The sequence below is a fragment of the Manacus candei genome, unplaced genomic scaffold (genome assembly GCF_025592945.1).
Source record: "Manacus candei isolate 608988 ecotype Guabito, Panama unplaced genomic scaffold, ASM2559294v1 h1tg000069l, whole genome shotgun sequence".
Taxonomy (NCBI): domain Eukaryota; kingdom Metazoa; phylum Chordata; class Aves; order Passeriformes; family Pipridae; genus Manacus; species Manacus candei.
This window is the reverse complement of record NW_026138117.1, coordinates 5,468,883-5,490,349: the sequence shown is the minus strand read 5'-3', so window position 1 is coordinate 5,490,349 and position 21,467 is coordinate 5,468,883. Positions and strand designations below refer to the sequence as shown.

Genomic DNA, 21,467 nt, shown 5'->3' with positions numbered 1-21,467 from the left:
TGATTTCCTGCAAATGGGAAGTGAGAACTCTTTTGCTCTAAGAAAAATAAAAATGTCTTCTGCTTCTTTATTCTGGAGGGCAATTTCCTGAGGGCTACCAGCTACTACTCCCTTAAAGAACTGCAAGTTTGCTCATTGAAATTTTAAGATCTTGACTTTACTTTTTGCCTGGCTTGTATCCCTTGAGATCATATTTTTTTCACCAGGGCATGATCACTGCAGCTCCAGCTACCATGAATATGGACCTCTCCTTTAAGTTCCTCTGAGTTGGTGAGCAAAGGCTCCAGCAAAACATCTCCTCTGGTTGGGCTTTTCAGGATCAGGTTATCCTCAATGTTCTCCAAGAGACTCCTAGACTGCTTGCAGCTTGTTGTGACAATTTTTCAGCAGATGCCAGATATTGGACCTAGTACAGAATCATGGTGTTAAATTCTGCAGCATGTCACTTCAAAGAGGATTTTCAGATTCTTCCCATCTAAACCCGAAGACATGAGAACCTCTTAACCATATATTCTCAGCTATTCCAGTTTAATATCTTATATTTAAACTGCAGTAACACTAATCATATTTAAACAAGATGGCAAAGATCAGGAGAGGAGAGGTGATTCAAGAAGTGTTCAACTGTCCCTGTAAAACCAGTCAAAAATAATTACTTGTATAGTCAACAACTTATAGACAACTGCCAGAACTGTGGAAATATATCATCTTTCCATGACCTTGACAATATTCAACATGAGTCTAGAAAGTTTTAATATGTCTGTGACAACATTAGCTCCAGTGTGAATTAGGTTATTACCCTCCTTAATTTGTATCGTGACCAACTGTTTATAAGGCCTGTATTTTTTAAGATGGTTGATCAAAAAAAGTTTTTTAACAAACATTTTGCAGTTGAATCACAGCAAACCCAAATGCTGTTGTCTTATTTCAAATTTTGTTATGGAAAATTATTTAATTTGTCACTTCGATGATTTACTCCTGAATAAGAGTATTGAATTACTCTACCTGAATGATATGCTTCACCTTCAGCATCCTTTTCTACAAGTCCATTAATATCACTGTATCTAAAAGCATCCATACAGCACATTTACATCCCTGTGCATCCCTGCACAGATTGTAACTCAAGAAACAAAAACATCAGCTGTTTCCAATTGTCCTGTCCCTCTGTAAGCCTTTTACTGGGGTTTAGAATAACGCCAAACCAGAGGTGCCAAGTGCTGAGATGTGTCCCTCACTGAAATATAAACTTCTTTGCTGGAAATAAGCTAAAAGTAAAATATAATAATTGTTAACTTATTGAGGTTACCCAAAATGTTGTCAGGAAAGACCATGTTTGTGTGTATATCCCTTGTCAGAAATGTATAGTCTCTTGAGAGAGAAGCTGGTCTCTAAATGAGTAATAATGACTCAAACATAAACTTTTAATGAGCCTTTAAGCATTTTTAAGATAAAAAATATCAGGACTCGAATGTGAAATTTACCACTTAGAAACTGAGTTTAAAAAGAAGCTTCTGAGATGGCCATGCAAATTTGGGGTGTTGTTTTGGGTTTTTTTCCTTTTGGATTCTTCTTCCTTCTAGATTCTGGAGGAAAAGCATTGCCTTCTAGTAAGCCCTGAAGAGGTTAATATATTCATTTTGAATAAAACAAAAAGCATAGTAACATTTGACACATACAAGGATATAGGAGCACATTAAGTGAATGCAAAGAACTGGCAGCTGAAAGGCAACAGTTGCATAATTTTGCCAGAGTAATGAGAAGTGTGCTACATATTAATAAATATGTGACCTTTTTATCTTGATTATTTAAAAATCGTGTTATTTAAAAAATGAATAAACAAATGCTTTATTTATCCTTACATAAAGCCATATTTTTACTTGATGGACTGTGTAGAATGATTTCTGTATTGGTAAAGTGGAGTGCAGTTGTACAGGTCATTGCAGCATTTATCACATCAATCTGTTCCTCTTGTCATTTTAGAAAATCTCGCATCAGGACAATCATTTCTTAAGCTAAAGCTGAAACTGAAACAAGGATATGTAAGTGTATTCATTTATATATAATGAAATTTTAAATTCCTAAAAGACAAATATGATTAAAATTAAAGAAGAAATAAGAGAAAAGCCATGCAAGTAAGATTCCATTTAAGTTTGTTATGTACTTTAATGAGACACAATTTCTTATTTAAAGTTGTAAAGATTTGATTAATGTTTTATTATCCCCATCATTAATAATCATAACTGCAACTTCAGAGGATTTGTATTTAAAAAAAAAAAAGGCAGTTAGTTGAAATGGTGAAACAAAAAAGTGTTTTGCAACCTCTCTGTTTTATTTCTGTTCTATTATTAATTATTTATCAAATGCTAAAACCTCTGGATCAGTTCAATATAAGTAATTTATGTTATAAAATAAATGCTGATGGACAGTTAACCTAATGTAACCTAAATTAGTCAGCTTATTAAAAGATAATTTATCAGCTTTCCAACGAGAGTTGAATTGTCACAGGAAGCCACAGCTCAAACTCTTGAGTCCTTCTGTGTCTCACAGAGGTGAAAACCCAAGCTGCTCAGGAGTCTTGCAAGACTGCAAAGAGCAGTGTTGTGAGCCACCTGTCCAGGCACACAGAACAGGACACTCTTGAGGTTCTCTGTCCCTGCCAGTGACTCAGAGTCCAGAGGCACAGGGAGAGCAGTGCTGCTCAGGTAGGGAGAGCTAACTATTAAGAGTTAAGCACAGTGGACTGATGTGTTACATGGAGCAATTTGGTAAATTCTGCTTATTGAGGAAACTGTAGTTATGCTACCCGAATCTATTGATAACATGCCGTGGGCTTTCTTATCCCCAGTTTCTCATTTGCCGAATTGAGAGATAAAACCACCTCCTCCTAGTTGCATATTTCTCTGTAATAACTACACTGTAAAGCATCACAGTTGTTGGTTTTCATAAAGGATATAATTTATACAGCCAAAATGGCAAATACAACAGTTAAAAGTTGTGGTACATCATTAAACTTTCCAAAATTTTGAATAGCTATAATAAGTAACCTAAACAAACGCATCTGTCTTCACCCACAGATCTAAAAGCTTGGTTACTTGAATGGGAGATAGGGAAATGGGTTCCCTTTCCTCATACCAATGACTTGGCAAGATAATGGTTTTTTTCTGGCATACTACCAATCAGATACCTCAACTCAAAGTAAAACCATGATTGAAGGATGCAGACCTCAGGAAATATCATGCTGTGATAAAGCAAAAGGCATATGGGATATGTAACAGTTAGGAATAAACAGTCCATGTGTAAATCATGTCAATAATCTTTATTCTCCCCCCCCCCCCCCCATTTATTATTTCTATAGCTGCTATTACCATTTGCATTCCAGTCACTTCTACTGGTTCCAGTGAAAGTTGAGCCTCCATTGTAATACACACTCTGCAGATTCAGTTACTATCCTACTATCCTGTAGCACTTTCAACTATATAGAGAAGATAAGCAAAGTGTGCGCTAAATGACTTAGTGTTCCTGGCATCAGTGAGCAGCCAAGGCCCTGAAAAATCAAGTGACTTGCTGAACTGCACAACAGAAGTCTGTGGTAAAGACAGCAAGTCACCACAGCCATCTCATGTTGCACTTCTGTGGTCTGAAATCCAGGATCGTTTTTGCCTGGTTTGGGCACTTTTACCATCTATTCTCAAGGACAAAAGCTTGCTTATGCAGAGAACTGATATGGTGTAAAGTCTGAGCAGGATGTAAAGAAATAACCATTTCTTTAAAAAATCCAATGAAAAAGCTATCAGGATTTAGAATGGAGCTGTTTTCCTGATAGCTTAATAAGCTCTATAGGTTTTTGAAAATAGTGGAGGACTAAAAAAAAAATATAAAAAAACTGCAAAAGTCTGAGGCAGGAATTTAAAAAAAAATAAGAGCTGTCTGTAGGACATTACTATGCTGATTTGCTCTCTATCGGTAGTGGCATAAGTATCACACCTCTTAATTCCACTGCTAACAAAACTACTAAAACTTACATGCAAGATGCATACTGCACAAGGAGAAAGTTCACAGAGCTCTTATCAGAAAGGACACCTTTCCTGACTGAAATAATCACCTAGCTAATCTACCATCATAAATCACAGCATATTCCTATTCCTTGGTCTTCATTAGAGGTCATCTTCAAGTATCTGTGGCACTATATCATGTGGTGAGCACTTTGGTTTCCTTTTGAACAAGTAGGCACATGTTAACATTATATTTTGTTTATATCTTGAGTTTAGTTTCTATATTTGAGTTCATTCTCTTCAGTATGTATTCAAATGACAATCCATCATTCTTACACTGATCCATTCATGATTATTGTATTAAGGAAGCATTGTGTACTCTGAATAGGTTAATTGGTTGGTAGCTTAATCTAAGTTGGAGTCTGTTGAAGACAATAAGTATTTTTTTTAACCAGTGGCATTATACACAGAACTATTTCGTTCATTTATGTGCTTCTCTTTCTCTTTTTCATTTCAGAATGCTATTGTATTCTGTTTTTATTTGCAGGGGTTTCTGTAAGAACGTTGCTATTAACTTATTAGGCTGGAAATAGGTGGAAGTGCTAGCTAGATGCTGCTTGTTTTCTTTCCACTGAATTCTCTGCATGCAATCTGGAATTCTGTTTCTAATAAGATTATAAAGGAAATAATGAAAACCAGTAGGATTGTTCATCTAGCAAGTTTCCTTGGTGATTAATGAGCTAAATAATAATGTTTCTCTCTATGGTCAAATTTTGCCTCCAGCTTCACCAGTGAGAAGCCAGAAGTAACTCCCTTGATGCCAATCATAAAATGCTTTGGAGCTATTCTAGATTCACTATGGTAGATTTAGTTACTGTGGTATAAATGATCAGAGAATTTGATTTCACATGTGTCAATAGTTTAAGGCTTGTTTGTGGTTTGTGGGTCCTTCTTCAGAAAATTATATACTTGTATAGCCTTTAAAATTATACAGCCAAGAACCTCCCTGGTAGAAGCAAGGAAGTTTCACTTTAATCATACAGCACAAAAAGAGAAGAAAAAGACGAGACTGATTGTGAGTCATGAGCTTATACATATGAGAAATGGTGAGTGATAATGGTTTCAATCTACCATCCTCACTCTGGCTGCAGGGCTCCTTTCAGACTGATGCATGTAACACACTCGGCAATGTTTTCCCACATAAAGTCTTACAGTTTATACAGAGTCTGGATAGAGCATCTACTGAGTAAGTTGGAAAGAAATGGAAATTGTGCACCATTCCTCTTTTAGACTCAGCAAAACAGAGTAAGTTTTGCCACTGGATGCAAAGAGCAGATCTAGAACAAGTTATGGGTAGCATGTATTTCAACATAGCAACTCTTCCCTATGTAGATCAAGCAATTAAGTTTATATAATCATGTGCCATCCGTCTAAAGCTCTATTTTCAGATTATCAGGTAAGCCTGCCTAAGGTCCCCCTTGTTCCCCCAAAGAAAACTTAATGAGGAATGAACATCTATTTCCATTTGCCTCTTCCCTAGAGCTTGGTAGTGTAGAGAGTGGGTTGGTACTAAGAAAGGTGGGTAAGAATATTGGTAGTTTCTGGTGCATCAGAAAGAAGGGTGAAATCAAATAAGCAGACTAAAGTTCTATAGACCTCAAAGACACCAAAAAGCACCCTTTGCTACTCTTCAGCTTTTTTCCACAGTGAAGAGAGACATTTCAAAGACATTTCCACATAATTTTCTTTGAGAAGTATACAGAATTAAACCAAAATCATCACTCAATATCTCTCTAACCTTCTTCATACTTTCCATTTTAATTTTGATTCAGAAATCCAGATCTTTTTTTTTTTTTTTACCTTTCTTAAGGACCGAAAGAGCAGAGGCTACCTCTTTTCTGTAACTCAGGCATAGTTTTGAACAATAAACCACGGAAGAAAGTCTTTCTACTAGTTGATGGATTTTTTTTCTACACCTATCTTTTGTTGCCATGTGCGGAGATGGAGGATTGACAGCATGCTTTTCTTCTCTTAAGCATGCACTCTTAGCCAAGGCCTTGATTAGCACATTTCTGCCAAAAAATAGGCTGTAATTACCTTTTAATAATCAGAATGTTTTTGCTATATCAGCATGAGATTTAGACACTTGAGGTATTTTAAAAGCTCTATTCAGGAGCTCAGTACCACCTATTACATTTGGGGCAAATAAAGCTTTTAGAATAATGTTTGAAAAAGCAGCACCCAGTAAATATAAGGTGGTGTTGCACCATATGGAGACTGGCTTTATGACATATGGTTTGAATTAACAACTTTAAAACTGTTAGGATCAGTTTTTCTTTCACTGAAGGAAAAAAAAAAAACACAAACCCACGAGATACATACAGTTAAGTAAGCTTCAGTAGCGGATACAGACCCAGCTTGTGTCAACATGTGCTAATTCAGTTAAAATACTACTTAGGCTATACGAGTTGGTTTGGAGTTTTTGTTAGTTTTTTTTAAGCCACCAGTACTGCCAGCTGTAAATGTGTTTTATTACTGTTAGTACAAGGACCATCGTCACCACCACCATCATTATGATTGTGGTCCTCATTAAAATAAATTATTTGCCTTGGTTTTGTATTAAAGCTATTTGAAAAGATAGGGCTGAACAACAGATGAAAACAAAGGATGGAAGCGGGTCTTCTGATCTCACCTAATTGAATCTTTGTTGGCTGAATTGATCTGAAAAAAGTTCAAAGATCTGGGATCCATATTACGAAAACATCGCTTCATTTAATCAAAACACACTTTGAAGTGCCATGCTTGCGGACCACCTGTAGCTTTGAAATCCAAAGTCATGGGAAAGCTTCCCTGATGATCCACAGATATGATATGTCTGAGAAAAATAAAAACAGAAAAGATAGAGTTCCTTGTAAATCTCTTTTATATCAAGAGTTTTCTTAAACCATTTACCCTTGTCTATGCTAAGTCACCTGGAGCAGCAAGCAAAGCACTCAACATAAGGAAGTGCGTATCTTTTTCATTTTTGTTTCACAGTTTTCATTGTTGCTGCATTTACAGACAGTTCCAAAGACAAAATAGCCATGAGGTTGTCCTTGCTCTCAAATAAGTGTAGCAATACTATGAGAGCTTCATTTCTCAGGACTCATCCTGCATCTGAGAAAGTTCAGCTCTATACTGAAACAAGAAACAACCATGGCACATGCTAAAATAGTGACAACAGAATAAGGAAAGGAAAAAGAAAGAATCAAAATAAAACGTGCAGGGCCAGAACCTCCTCTATGCATGCAGGTTATTGGCACAATGGAGCTGCAACATAGAATGCTATGATGGACATGAATGACATGATGGCTCCTGTCTCCTTAGCTTCAAAAATGTAAAATTTCAGACCTTCATGTCCTGGATAAGCATTCTTCAATACTATTTTCCAAGGAGTTTCTATCTGGAAAACAAACATATTAGGGACATGACTGATATGCTCTACTTTTCAGCAGTCATCAAGTATTATGTCTTCCCTTTGGAATCATAGCCATCCAGTTTTATTTAGTGATACTCAGAAGTTGCTAAGGACTGGCAAAAACCATCACAGGATCACTGACTTACTCAACCTGTGTTCAGAGAGAGCCTGGGCCAATTTTTCTTCTCAATGATTCAGATCTCAGAGAGGAAAAACAGCAAACAAACTGAAAGTTATGTGAGAACAGATTAAGCTTGCTCAGCTATAGTTTATACCTAATTTTCTGGTAATGGAACTGTGGGAATACAGTCTTGTAGAACTACCTGGCAATTGATAATCCATTTACATATTTTTCTGATAATTCCTCATAACATCCAGATTCCACCTGCCTCTCCCTTCTTGTAATCAATTTCTCAGTTCCACACATCCATTTCCAAAATCTCATGTTCTAGTTAAAAAAAAAAAAGGAGAAAAGAGATCTTCCAAATCTGGTTAGGTTTTTCAGCTACACACTGTCATTTAAAGGAATCATCTGGTTTAGAAAATCCTATCATAGTGCATCCTAATGCTGTACTGCAACTCCCAACTACTTAGAAGAAAAGGGACAAAATCCCAGTATCTTGATCTACCTGAGAGACTCACAGCACATGAATTACTGGGATGTCCAGAGTAAAGACCTGTGCCCCCCTTACTACGTAAATTATATATTTATTGCAATGTAAATGGTCAGTTCTCATTGTATGTAACCTAAGTCTCTCTCTCTCTCTCTCTGGAACTCCTCAAAACAGGGTACCAAAGGCAGAACTCTTATTTTAGAGTAACGTGATCAGATCAAAATTCTTTTCCTAACAAAAGAGAATAAAAACATACTAGTCTTTCTGTGCTGCTTTAGTGAAAATGCGTGGTAGAATTCTGTGTAAATACAAAATGTTGAGAAACATCAGGGAACAATCCATACATATGCCAACTATAATGGGAACAGTGTGTGGTCCACTGATTGTGTATCACAACATATTTAGTAATTTTCAAAAAAACCACTGACACCTTATCTCATTTCACAAAATCCAGTATTATACCCCAGAAGAAACTAAGGTGTATAAGGTAGAATATGTGCATGTGCTGTGATGCAATAAACACATATATTGTATAAAGGCAATGTAAAAGAACAGAAATGTTAAAAAATAATTATTATTATTTCACAAGGTCATTGGGATCTTTGTCTTTCATATTGTTCTTCTAATTGTAATATAAAGCCCCATATTTAAAACAAAGCAAGCATAATAATTCTACATGGAAACACATATTGGATACCTGAAATATGGTGACTGAAGCAAATAAGGATTTGCATTGTGCACCTAATTACATGTGAAAAAACTGAGGTTTTGCCATTTCAGAAGAAATGTGACCCTTAATCTCCTGTCCTAGAATGTACATAAAATATGTCTGCATCTGGCTCCTATATGTGTCTTGCATATCAGTCAACATCTGCATTTTGAAGTTGTCAAGTAATGCCAAAAAGTTCACATACAATAGGTTTATTAAATATATAGAAATCATATGTGAGTTTTTCTGTATAAATGTGCAGATAGACAGATAGATGGATAATTTTGGCAAATTAAATCTTCTTTCCTTGCTGATAACACATCTGCCAGCAAGTGTGCTTTGTGACAGACTTTTGCCCTCCTCTACATCAATATCTGATAGTTAGACAGAAAAGAGGCATCACTATATTAACATATCTATTTCTCTGTCTTTCCTCTACAGGTGCTAAATAATTAGTACTGGTTGAATTATTCATTGCAAATAATATTCATTGTGAATTTAGCCAGTTTATTTTTTTTATTTTGCCTACAAATGATTCAAGAGGCAACCCTGAATTCTGCAAATATATTCATTGCTTATAAGTATTCAACAAATACTTGGACAAACCTCTTTTGACCTAGAAAAACACTGGTTCATAAATCAATTTCTTCAGAAAATGATAATGAATGAATTGCCATCATGAGCAGATGTCATAGTTTTTCTTTTTTTGTTGGTAGACTTTATTTAAAAAAAAAAAAAAAAAAACGAGTAAGTGAAAAGTGCTAACTAACAAATAATCTACACCTGGAGTAATTTTTCTGGCTCATAACCATTTATGAGACTTTTGAGATTAGCAAATAGAAATTATAGAGAAGGAAGAAACTTGTGAATATACTAGTGAATATATTTTTTGTTTTTCACTGCCAGTGTGTAATTTTTTATGTGTAACCAAGTGTATTTGGAGAACAGGAATTGTGACTGTCTCTGCATTTGTGGTTAGAGAGTCCCAATCTGGAATGCAGCTGTATCACAAGAAGTAAATATAATGATAATCTAACAGAATAGCACAGGCAAAGCTTCATAGTAGACCTGATTACAACTAACTGGGATAAGGATGGTTACTTACAAACGCATGTTCTCTCCAGCATTCTGGACTGGAATTCTGTATTCATCATTAAGGTTGAGAATTAAATTTCTCCATAAGCAGTATAAGTTTTCCGCCAGTGTATGTGTATACAGATATACATATCACCTATCATTTTAAGTTAGACAGAACTCTCAGAAACTTTAAGCTGCAAGAAACTTCAGCAAAATAAAAGAAATGAAAATGTGCTTATAAGACAACTTTAGAATAGAGGTTACTGTTAGGCCACTTACAAGTGAGGTATCCTTAAAGACTTCATTAGAAAGAAATTTTTCTCTTTTCCAGAGTTCCTAAGCAGACAGAAATCAAGGGCTGTATACCAAGGAAGGCCATGTACGATTTCTTCTAATCAAAAAAAATGAAGAAGTGGATCTTAAAATATCTGCCAGTCACTCAGCATTATATTCATGCAGCACAGGAGGACAAATTATAACAAAGTCTATTGCGCTCCAGCTCCTTCTGTCCTTATGCATTTTTTTGAAGACTTCACACTCTCCCTTACATATGAAAAGGGAAAAATTCTGCTGACTTTTTATCACTACAGATGAGGAGAAATTCTGCTCAGTTCTGGACATCCTGCAGGTTAACCCCTGCCGAGTCTATTTGCTGAGTCTTGAGAAGGTTACTAGAGCAGAAATATCACCCACCCTTCCATACAGAGTGACTACATGGCTTGAAAAAGTTGGCATTTCAAGATTACACAATATTGAGTTCTATGTGCAACCTTCCAACTATGTAAATTTCTCACATATGATAAAATGAATATAATCACGTGGTCTAGTGTCAGCCAGCTTCTAAAGATAATTGCTTTTCTGAAGAAAAAGAAAAGAATAATGTTGCAATATTCAGCACAATGTTATTTATCATTTTCAACTAGACCAGTTTTATTTTGAGGTCCTGTATTAAAAATTTCTGTATTAGAAATATTGCTAAATTGCTTTTTTTTTAAAGTAACCTTAACTTTTGGTGAGGGCTTTAGTCTTTCTTCTTATGAAGAGCAATAGGGCAACAGAAACACTGCAAATCCTTTGAGCCCACAGATATTAGTATATACTATACTGAGATATATGTTATTATCCTGAAACAGAAACGTGGAATTAACCTCACACCTCTTTCCAGCTGCAATGGATAATGATACAAAAATCCCTGTGAACTATTGAATGGGTTCCAATAAACAAAAGGGCCTGAACATCAAAGTACAAATGTGACACTTCAGCCAACATCATTATGGCAAATTTAGGTTCAACACAACAAGATCTGATGATCCACATAATTTTCCTGATTAGGACATCATCAAGAATTCAACTGGTAAGAAAACAACACCTTGAAATTCTCCCTATGAAACTCCTTTAGACAGGAGAGGAAGGTTCTCTTACTACACAGAGGGGAAAAAAATATAATGAGGCAATTCATTCACATCCAGTGTTTGATTTGTGCCCACTTGTTTGTCTTGGACAGCACAAATCCTGCACTGTCATTTAAGGTACTAGCTACTGATTACCATTGGGCTAAAAATGGCTTCGTTATTGATGTATATACAAATGAACTTGCATAATTTCTCATTTTTTAAGGAAGCAGGTGAATAGTCAGGCTGCAGTATTGCACTCTATTTAATTTCCCTAACTTGTGCTAGGATGGTTTTTCCTGCTCCCCTAATCATTTTCTTTTTGGGACAGGCGTTTCCTCTATTTTCTACATGGTAATAATAAAAATGGCTGAATGACCCAGTCTTATTTTGGACTTAGTTTTCTACAGATTCGGGGAATGAGAATCTACATGAAGGGCAGCTGTGAAGATTGGACTGTCATTTTCAGCAACACCTGTCACTAGCTAGAACAGAATGTGAAACTGCACCCTTGGGTTTTGGGTGCTTATAGATGTCAGAATAGACCGAAAGACATATCAAGCGAAATGCCTTTACTCATTTCAGAAACTGGTTTCCAAGAGCTCAATTTCATAATTTCTAGCTCACTCCTAATGAAAGGATATAATTGTGTATAACATGACTGTTTGGAATCAAAATTAAGGAACCAGACATAGGCAGCTGCAAGCTGAGGCCTTCAGTCAAGTGTTGGTAGAAGCAGGTTGAGACCACCAGCAGCATGACATTAGTTAATTAATTTCTCACTTTGTCACACTTCCACAGGCTTCATCCTGACACACCACATGTTGTTAGGCCTGTGGAGCTGAACCTCAAGAGCCTGTGCCTCTGGTTCAAGACATCTTGGTGGTGTTTCTCCTAAAGTAAGGAGCAGCAATGCCGTCTACAGCTGTGCTTAAGCTGTGTTAAGACTAAGGACTGTCCAGCTTGTAATTGGAACTCATTCCTATGTATTCAATGTAGTTTTTTCTTTCCGGTTCTTTGATCTCACCAGGTCCCATCAAATGTTCAACCTCAGATGACACATTTTGCCACTAGTCTCAGAACCCTGGAACACTTCTTAAAACCTCCAAAAATTTCTGCTATAAAGATTGTTTTACTTTTGACTAGTTAATTACTTCAAAACTGTAGACAAGACTTATGTTTATTGCACTGAGACAGGTTTTTGAATCAATTTCTGTTGAACTGAGGCCAGAATTTATTTTTTTATCTATCCCTTGTGATTGCTTTACACAATAAAGCTGTATGTAGTCTTGTTATTTGCACGAACTCAGCAATATTCTATTTTTCTGACTACACAATATACCGTTGTATTCAGTCCTGTCCTGTACATGAGGGCTTGAAGGGTAATTCTCCTGCAATAGTGTCATTTATACTTGAGCTCCAAGTTTAGCTTATCCCAAGGCATGGCATCTGCAAAGCCATGAAAAAGATATGAAATCCTATGGCACAACAGACCAATTTATGCTCCCTCTAAATTTCATGTGTATTTCTAATCTTATATATGGGGGGGTTAGGTGTTTGTTTTTCCTTTTCCTTCAGAAAAATGGCAAAAGTAAAATTTCCCCTTCATATGAAAGATTTCGTATTTTGTATCTCTGTGTCCTTGGGCATTTTATCAAGCTATTTTCTTTTTCCATATTATCCTAATGACCAAACTCTTGTTCTTTATAAGAAAAATATAAAGGGAAAAATGTTTGCTTCCACCACTAGTTTTAAATATGCACCACTGGAAACAACACGTTTATACTAAACCTGGTAGTTGAGGCTTAATCTAAAGTGCTTTATATTAGTAATTGCCATTACCCTGAAACACAGACTTCCTATCAACTCTTAGAATTTATTTACTGCTTTGTTGTTATTATTCAAAAGCACACATATGTATTGCCTGAAACATATTAATGATTATCCAATTCATTGCAATGGAAAATTATCTAAACCCACCAAGTTTTGTAGAGGTGTTTGGTAGAGCTGCCTCCCTCTTGTCCATGTCAACCTTGGATCTCCTGGCAAAGGCAAGTAAGAACCAGATGAGAATTTGTGGGATCATGACCAGAGTGCTAGAGATCAATATTGATTTTGGGGTTTTTATCGATACGTTACAGATGATTCCTCCTAATGTTGTCTAATCAAGATTGATTTGCAACCTAGTCAAGATTGCACCTTTCATAATTTCTCAGCTGTGAAGCAAACCGATGGACAAAGTTCTTGTGTTCCAGTCCTGAGCCAGCAGCCCATTCTCTACATAGAAGTGGTTTTAGTTTTTTGAAGTGCGAAAGAGAATGTGGCTGTGATTTGTCTTCTTTTGCTTTAATAGATGTTTATATCATATAGTCAGTTAATAACTTCATGGTTGAATTTCTGCTCAGTTGCCTGCTATGCTTTTTCTTTAATTTTTATTTGGCTATCCCATACACTCTTCCTACATAGATGCAAAATTACAGGGAAATATCCATCTAGTTATTCTACAAAATGGCCAGACCCAGGCCAATAACTTTTTATCACTACCAAAAGCCTGCTGAAAATAGATCTAGCTATTTATTTTAGACATCTTAAAAGGCAGATTACCCTATTTGGACTCAGTTCATTGGGTTCATGAAATTCATATATAAATTGCAAGAGTGACACATCTATAACACTTCCCAAATGTCTAAAGTACTCAATCATTTCTATATCTGAGAAATAATGAAAAAAAAATGAATAGAAATGGGAACTAATTGATATTTTTGGGGGGGAGACACAAATATTATGAGTCTTCTATGATAGAAAATAAATGTTTTAAAATGTTTACAAAATATTTACAAAAATTATCTCAACTTGAATTTCTTTTCTGATTACCTGAATCATTTGAAATAATTCCAGGACCTTAGCTGTTGATGCTGAAAATATAAACAGAGTAAATTTTTAAATATACATTGTAGTCTACTTACTGACTTTTATTTTTTTATTTATCCTTTAAAATAAACGTGGAAATTATTCTGCAGTAGAAAGCAATGACTGAGTATTTTGTATTTCACACAGAACTACTAGAGACTCCACACATAATCTGCAGCAGTGCACAGTTATACAATGAGGTTACCAGACTCTTACACACAGGATGCATGTGCTTTATTACACAACAAAAATACAGATGTGGTAGCCACAGCAGCAATTCATCATGCATTATTTCGTAGTGTGCATTATTATCATATGTACAGATAAATTTAATAAATATGGAAGTGCAAATGCTAGCAAAACCAGCTACCGATACCCAGATCCTGAAAATGTCATTAACACACTTACTGCAGTTCTTTTAAAAAAAGGTTAAAAAAATATTTGATTATATGAAAAAAAAAAAGGAAAATTAAATAAAATTAGCAAGTAAAAGGAAAAAAAAGGCCAATTATTTCAGTCAGATAGGAGCTGAAAAATATCTCCTACAATGAGAAGTCAAGCAGCTCAACCTACTCAATTTATCAAAAAGGCAGATAAGAAAGAATTGAACACTATAGAAAAACATAAACAATATTGAGGCTGGTGAGGGGCTTTTCAATCTAACTAATGGGGATACTAAAAGATATATTGGCAGGAAGATTATATGAGTTTCAGCCTTGAAATAAGACACAGTATCCTAGTGGAGAAGATACTTATATACTTGAATGGCTTAATAGGTGTAAGTAGAGTCAACATTGCCTGGAATGTTTCAAAATTAAGTATTTCAGAACTCTGGTGTTGAATAATATTTCCACAAGAAAATCAGCCTGAGCTTTCTGATGACATGGCTGTGTTTTTGCTCTTCTCACCTTTGGCACCTCTCAACAGACACCTGTGAAACTCTTCCTTCTTTCCCTTTTTTATAGATTGGGAAGATTTGCACTGTCATCAGGACAGTGCATTTTTTACTTTACCTTATAACACAAACTACAAGGAAATCTCATGCTGGTAGGAACAAAAGCCTAGAAGGACTTGTCAGTTGACCAGATATATTCCTCTCCATAGGTTTGCTAGGATTGCTAGACTTGGTATAAGGAAAGTATTTCTCTACAAGTGGAAACTGAGGGGAAACCTCATCACAGTCTTAAACTTCCTCATGAGGGGAAGAAGAGGGGTACACTGATCTCTTCTCTGTGGTGACCAGTGACAGGACCTAAGGGAATGGTCTGAAGTTGTGTCAGGGGAAGCTTAGGTTGAATATTAGAAAAAAGTTCTTCACCCAGAGGGAGGTTGGACATTGGAACAGGCTCCCTAGGAAGTTGTCACCAAGCACCAAGCCTGGGATGATACTCCCAAGCACATGGTGGGACTTTTGGGGATGGCCCTGTGCAGGGGTAAGGGTTGGACTTGGTGATCCTTGTGGGTCCCTTCCAACTCAGCAATTCTATGGTTCTGTGAAAGGTGTATTAGTTGCATTTATTTCTCTCTGTAATGCAGAATATGGAATTACCAGAGAATTTTCTTCAGATTGTTATGGGGTTTAGGATTTTAAATATATGTGTCTACATGTAAGTTATTAGTTTCCTCTATACTTTCACCAGCCTAGACAGTTCATGGAGGCTAGGACATAGCTGAGCTGACAAATGTCGGTAGATCCCTCTTTAGAGATCTCCCTGGACACCTTCAAGTGTATGGACTAAAGCCACTTTTCTGTGGAAGTTTTTGTACTTAGCCCATATGCAGATAACATTATTTAGTTGTGAACAGACTGGTATATCCCCGTCTTTGGTAGGAATGCACAAGTATAATGCATTTAATCATCTGACATCACAGGGCTCTGGGCATTGTGAGTACCCTACTATCACCTGTTCTCTTCAGGAGACACAATTTCAGTGAAACTCAAGCTGTTGGACTCAGCGAAGGGACAGCTACTACTCTGTGAAACTTAATGGTGTGTAATACATAAGAGAGAAGACTAAATGATCTCTTCCAGCTTAAAGTGTTATTATGGTTGTTCAACCTTGAAATGCAGGTTGGTGATACCCTCTTTTTGTCAGAGGATGTTGCTGCCTTGAAAAGAAAGTGGAATTATAATTCACAAAGTGTTTCTTTTTACATTTGTTGGTTTAGAGATGCTGGTATTATGGTCCTGTCAGCAGGACATGGCTAGATATACCCTTTTTTCTTTTCTAGAAACAAAAACCTCCTCTTCAGTATAGGTTTCTCTAGCGGATTTATTAGCTCTGAAGCTTAGATTCAGTTTTTTCTTTGAGTGAGCTGTCGTAAAAGATGCTTGTTGAAAATGTGCCCCAAGAAATTAATTGTCAGAGACAACCCCAGGGAGAACAAATGCTTCCACAACTACTTAATGATACTTACCATCTATATAAATTTTTATATTTTCTGAGTACAGCCCAAACACTCACAATTAACATTAATTATATTGCCACTTGTAAAGTGACACCATTTCAGGGTGCAAAAGCTCATACAGCCTATTTTCCATGAAACTCTGAAGCGTGGGGTTTGCAGGACTATAATGGAAGTGGGTTTTTTGATTCCCCAGACAACATAGCCGCAATATCAAAATCAGTACATGAGTCAGCCCTCACCTTGAGTGTTTCTGTAGAGCCTGTTAGCTTGTTAGCAACCCATTGTCTCACTCACAAGGAGAGTCTGACCAAAAGCTCCTGAACAGACATGCGCAGTCATCATGCCCAAATTGCACTCGAGTGTTTCCCACTAAATGCCATGCCCTTTTCACCTGACCTATCTGATTACTAGATATATAAATAGTTCAAAGATACATATTTCATCAGAACTGAATTACATGAGAAACTTTAAATAATGTCTTCAAAAGGAAGAAAAATAGTAATGAAGTAGAAAGGAGAAAAAAAAATTGAGATGGGAGAAAGGAATGGAAGAAAAGGAAAGAGAGACCATGGTGCTGCATCTTTGGGTGACTAATCAAGTGAAATTTGATATAAAACCAATATGAAGTCATCTTCAGGCACAAGGTATGTAGCATAATCCCAGGCAAGGACTGCTGCCACACTCGGCCAGTAATTTTAATTACATGCAAAATTTGACCAAAGCACAGTTAAGAGCTTCTTTTTTTTTTTTTTTTTCTTCTAAGATATTTCCTTTGCTAAATATCCTCAGTTACAGGAGAAGAGGGGAAGCAAATAAATCAGTGACACCAAATGACTTTTTAGCATACTAAAAGTAAAATGAAGTCTGGAGCACGAATAAGGTTTGCTGTGACTTCAACCCCAAACATTCAGATGTTAGTCAACCTTCTTTATCTGAAAGAACTGAGGAGGGAATTTAAATATTAAAGTTTTATTAAAGAGTTCTTGCAATACTATCTTTGTTCTGGCTGAAGGAAAGCTTATAAAAAAGATTCAATTGAACATTGTTTAAAAAATTTAAACTGACAGATTTTTGAGGTTTGGATTTTGTTTTAGGTAAAAGTGTGTGTGAATAATAACAGAAAATCATTTCAGGTAGGTCTATGCCTTCTCTGCTGTCTTTCTGTCGATGTGCTCCTGTACTGATTTTTTGAAATAAGTTTGCTCTCGGTGGTCACTGAGCAAAAGATATATACTATCAAGGAAAAGGGTGACACCATCTGTATAGAAAGACCTATCAAACACAAGTTGAACAACCAAGAAAATCATCTGTGTCATTTGTGGTTGTCATAGAACTACTTGTCTCAAAAGCAGGTAAATCAGTTTCAAACAGAAGTGCAGTTTCAGAGTTACACTGTCCCTTTTATTTCTGTAGGGGGTTCATTCAAAAAGACATACTTCGCAGGACCGAGTGGAAAGAGCTTTGATTAGGGCTGTACAGTATGTGACTAAAGGATTTGTTAACCTCAGCGCTTCAAAGCACACTTGAAAATAAGATTCAAATGGGCTCTTTCTTTTGTGGTTCTGCAGTGATAAACGAGTTCTCCATGCACCAATGCTCATGATTACTACTTCTCCAACATTGTGACTCTGGATGAACATTAGATCAGTCTAAGTAATGTCCAGAACATTTCATCCATACTAAATAATGTATGTTGTGGCAGGCCTCTCCATTTTGCTAAGGAAAGAGCTGCAAGTCTAGTCATAGCTTTTCTGGGGTTATATCATCAATCTTCAGGTGCTCCACAGAACTTGCAGACTTTTTCCAGTAAAGAAAGGAATGGAAGGGGAAACCCAATGGGTTTTTTCGTTGGTTTTGGGTTTAGGGATTTTTTTCCCCTGTGTGTTTTTCTTTGGTTCTTTGGTTTTTGGATTTTGGTTTTGGGTTTTTGTGGTTTTTCTTTTTTCTTTTTTTTAATTTAGATTTAAAGTTAGAGAATTTTTTCCTTTAGGGTTCACTCATAAGCTGTGTTTTAAAACCCATGCTTAAATCAGTGAAAGAAACTTACTTTCTAATGATCAGCTTATGCATTAGTGGAATAATTCATTACATATCCTTAGGATCAATACTTTTAAATATGCCGGTGGGTAACATCACTCACATGATTCATCTGAATATAGCAAGTGGAACTATTCAAATACTAAAAGTTATTCACAGCTGTAACTGCTTAACAAACTCTTTACTGTTCATATGAAAATGAAATTCCCATTTTGCCACTAGAGCCTACTGAATGCGTCATATTTAGGGTTCTTCTGATTGTGACAACAGTGCATCATTAGCAGTGTTTTCTGTAGTTATTCCTGTCTCTATCTCAGCATAAGAAAGGCCTAATAAATTTTATTCTCCCTCAAGAGGGAACACATTCCACAATAGGTAGTGGAACTCTCTCTCCTTGAAGCTTTACACAAGCCATCCCTTTTGTCTTGTCTGTAACTGATATCTGTTGGTCATGATGACATATTTCCTGATTGAGGGCTGTGTATCTTGATGGCTTCTTTTTCCTCTTCCAAGAGCTGCTTAAGTCTAATAATTTAGATCCAAAAAAAGTAACAAGCCTATGCTGCTTGTTAATGATACAGCTCTATCAGTAATCTTCCCAGGAAAATAAATTTGTAGCAAACATATTGACAACATCTAGGAAACATTTCCATTATTTTTATATAGATATTAAATATATCTTGAATGGATTGAAATAATATGAATTTATTTCACTTTATGTAAATGACATTAGTCTTCCTACATTTGCAATAATATTCAAAGAAAGCTGTAAAATAGAAAATTACAAGTAACAATGGAGTTAAAATAACAATGGCTGAACAATGAACAATGTTCTATCTAGACTTAAAATAGTTTATTTATTTTTCCAAAAGCTACAGCCTGTAAGAAAGGAATTGTACTTTCTAAAGGAGTAATTTAGATGAATTAGACCTATACACGCTGGATACTTACCTAGACTTAGTCAACACACATGAGAAAAAGAGAGTAGATACAGCCAGGGAAGAAGATAGGTGTGATCAGAGAACACTTTTCCCTGTTAGGAAAGAGGAGTTGGGAAGAGAGTTTGGAAATCTTTAAAAAGGTATTACTAAGCCTCATAGCTCTGGAGATATTGTGATTTTATCCTTATTGTCTTGGAAACCTGAAAAAAATACACTGTGTTGGGCTTTGCGTGTGTATGTGTGTGTGCGTGTAAGACACTATTTTAGCACTGCTGTGAAGTTACACTGTCCCAGAGGAAGCTGTGACAGGTACCAAAATGGAGGGTGTTTTTTTTTGTAACTAATGGTGCTGCTAAACAAAACCCTGGAAATGAAAATAGAGATCCTAGGAGAAGAACTGGTTCTACCAGTTTACAGTATAAGTCACATCTTGTTTGGGGACAGAATCCGAATCCGAGCCATCTGGTAGCCCTCTTGGGCATTAAACCGTTCCACTCAGAAAACTGAAAAGCTGTTGATACTCCCTGTTTTCCTCAGACCTTCACTGTGACTCTCTTGGATACCATTGTATGGGAATATAATATACAATCTTCCTCACTCTCTGAGTGCAATAGTTTGCCCCTCACACTAAATCAGTTCTGCCAACTGAAGAATGGCAAACGTTCACCAACTCCTCAGCAGGCAGAAAAATCCATGTTTTGATTCAGTTTTGGTTTCAGTGATTTTTTCTCCCACCTGGTGTCTCTAATTGACAGCTTCTTTGCAGTAGATGGAGACAGCAATAGGATTCTAGGCTTTAGCTTTAAATTATATTTTTAAAACCTCATGAGGTTACAGAGGAGCAATTTACTTTGAAGGAGACTCTGATAAACCCTTTCAGTAGAAATGTGGGAAAGCATTGCAATAGAAATAGCACCCGTTATAACAGCAAGCAAGTAGGAGGATCACACACAAGGGACTGGCATGAAGCCACTGACAGGGCAGAGCACAGTAGGCTTACTCCATCCTCCATGCTACACAGCCTGTATTTAAAACATAGGCAAGTGAGAAATAGTGGTTTTGACTAAAAGGCTGAGAGCATTAGACCACCAGTAGGTGCAATGTAATCTTGCATCTTGGATTTCAACACAGGGGCCAGCATTGACAGGACAAGGCTCAGGTTTCTGTTACTTCTTGCATTTTGTCCCCCAGAAATCCCTGGCAGGATAATTTTGCTGCCAGAGCTGTGAAGCTCTGGAGCCAAACAGTGGGAGCAGATCTAGGTCAAGCTAGATGAACAAATCCTACTTATAGACCAATACTGTCCTGTCTTTTTCTGGTGTACAGCTGCCTGAAGGAATCCACAAGGTACACTGATCTTCATTTCATTGAGGATTTTGGAAACTTGGTTTCATAGGAAGATATTATCTCGCTACCAGTTTGTATTGGCTTCTTATGTAAGTTGTGACTTCAATGAGATTTTTTCTGAATAAAGAGGGAATCACATTGGCAAACTTATCTGAATGGAGGACTCTGTGTGTGTGTGTAGGATAGAGTCACTTACATGAGCAGAAGCATGGGGCAGGCATCCAGGGTCACAGATACGGCAGATAAAGAGTAGAACAGCATGGAAATATTCTGGGGTGCTCATGGGGAATTAGAGGAATGATTCAAAATGTTCTTTTCCTGCCAAAGTTCAAAGGTAGAACAAATATCTATTTCTTATATCCACCATCCTCTATGGGTTCAGCAAGAAGCTGGAGGATGATACTTAAAACAGCAGCAGCTAAGCATGTGTCTGTTCTACAGTGTTTCATCCAAGGCTAAAAACATCACCTTACATCTCTTTTCTTCTCCTTCAATACAACATTGCAGAGTAAAAGGATTAAGAATTTGGCTGTTCCTATCAAGAAACTTTGGATAAACATTAGCCCATAAGCCTGTGTTTCAAACT

General features: G+C 36.5%; 1 long non-coding RNA gene across 1 annotated transcript; it reads right to left on the bottom strand.

Moving 5' to 3' along the window:
- Positions 1–454: 454 nt before the first annotated feature.
- LOC127479650 (uncharacterized) lies at positions 455–21,467 on the bottom strand. Its single transcript, XR_007907632.1, has 8 exons — positions 21,078–21,467; positions 19,545–19,734; positions 14,112–14,152; positions 13,218–13,279; positions 7,380–7,431; positions 6,682–6,864; positions 1,857–2,021; positions 455–475 (listed from the first exon to the last, which is right to left on the bottom strand). It is a non-coding gene; the product is annotated as an uncharacterized LOC127479650 (long non-coding RNA).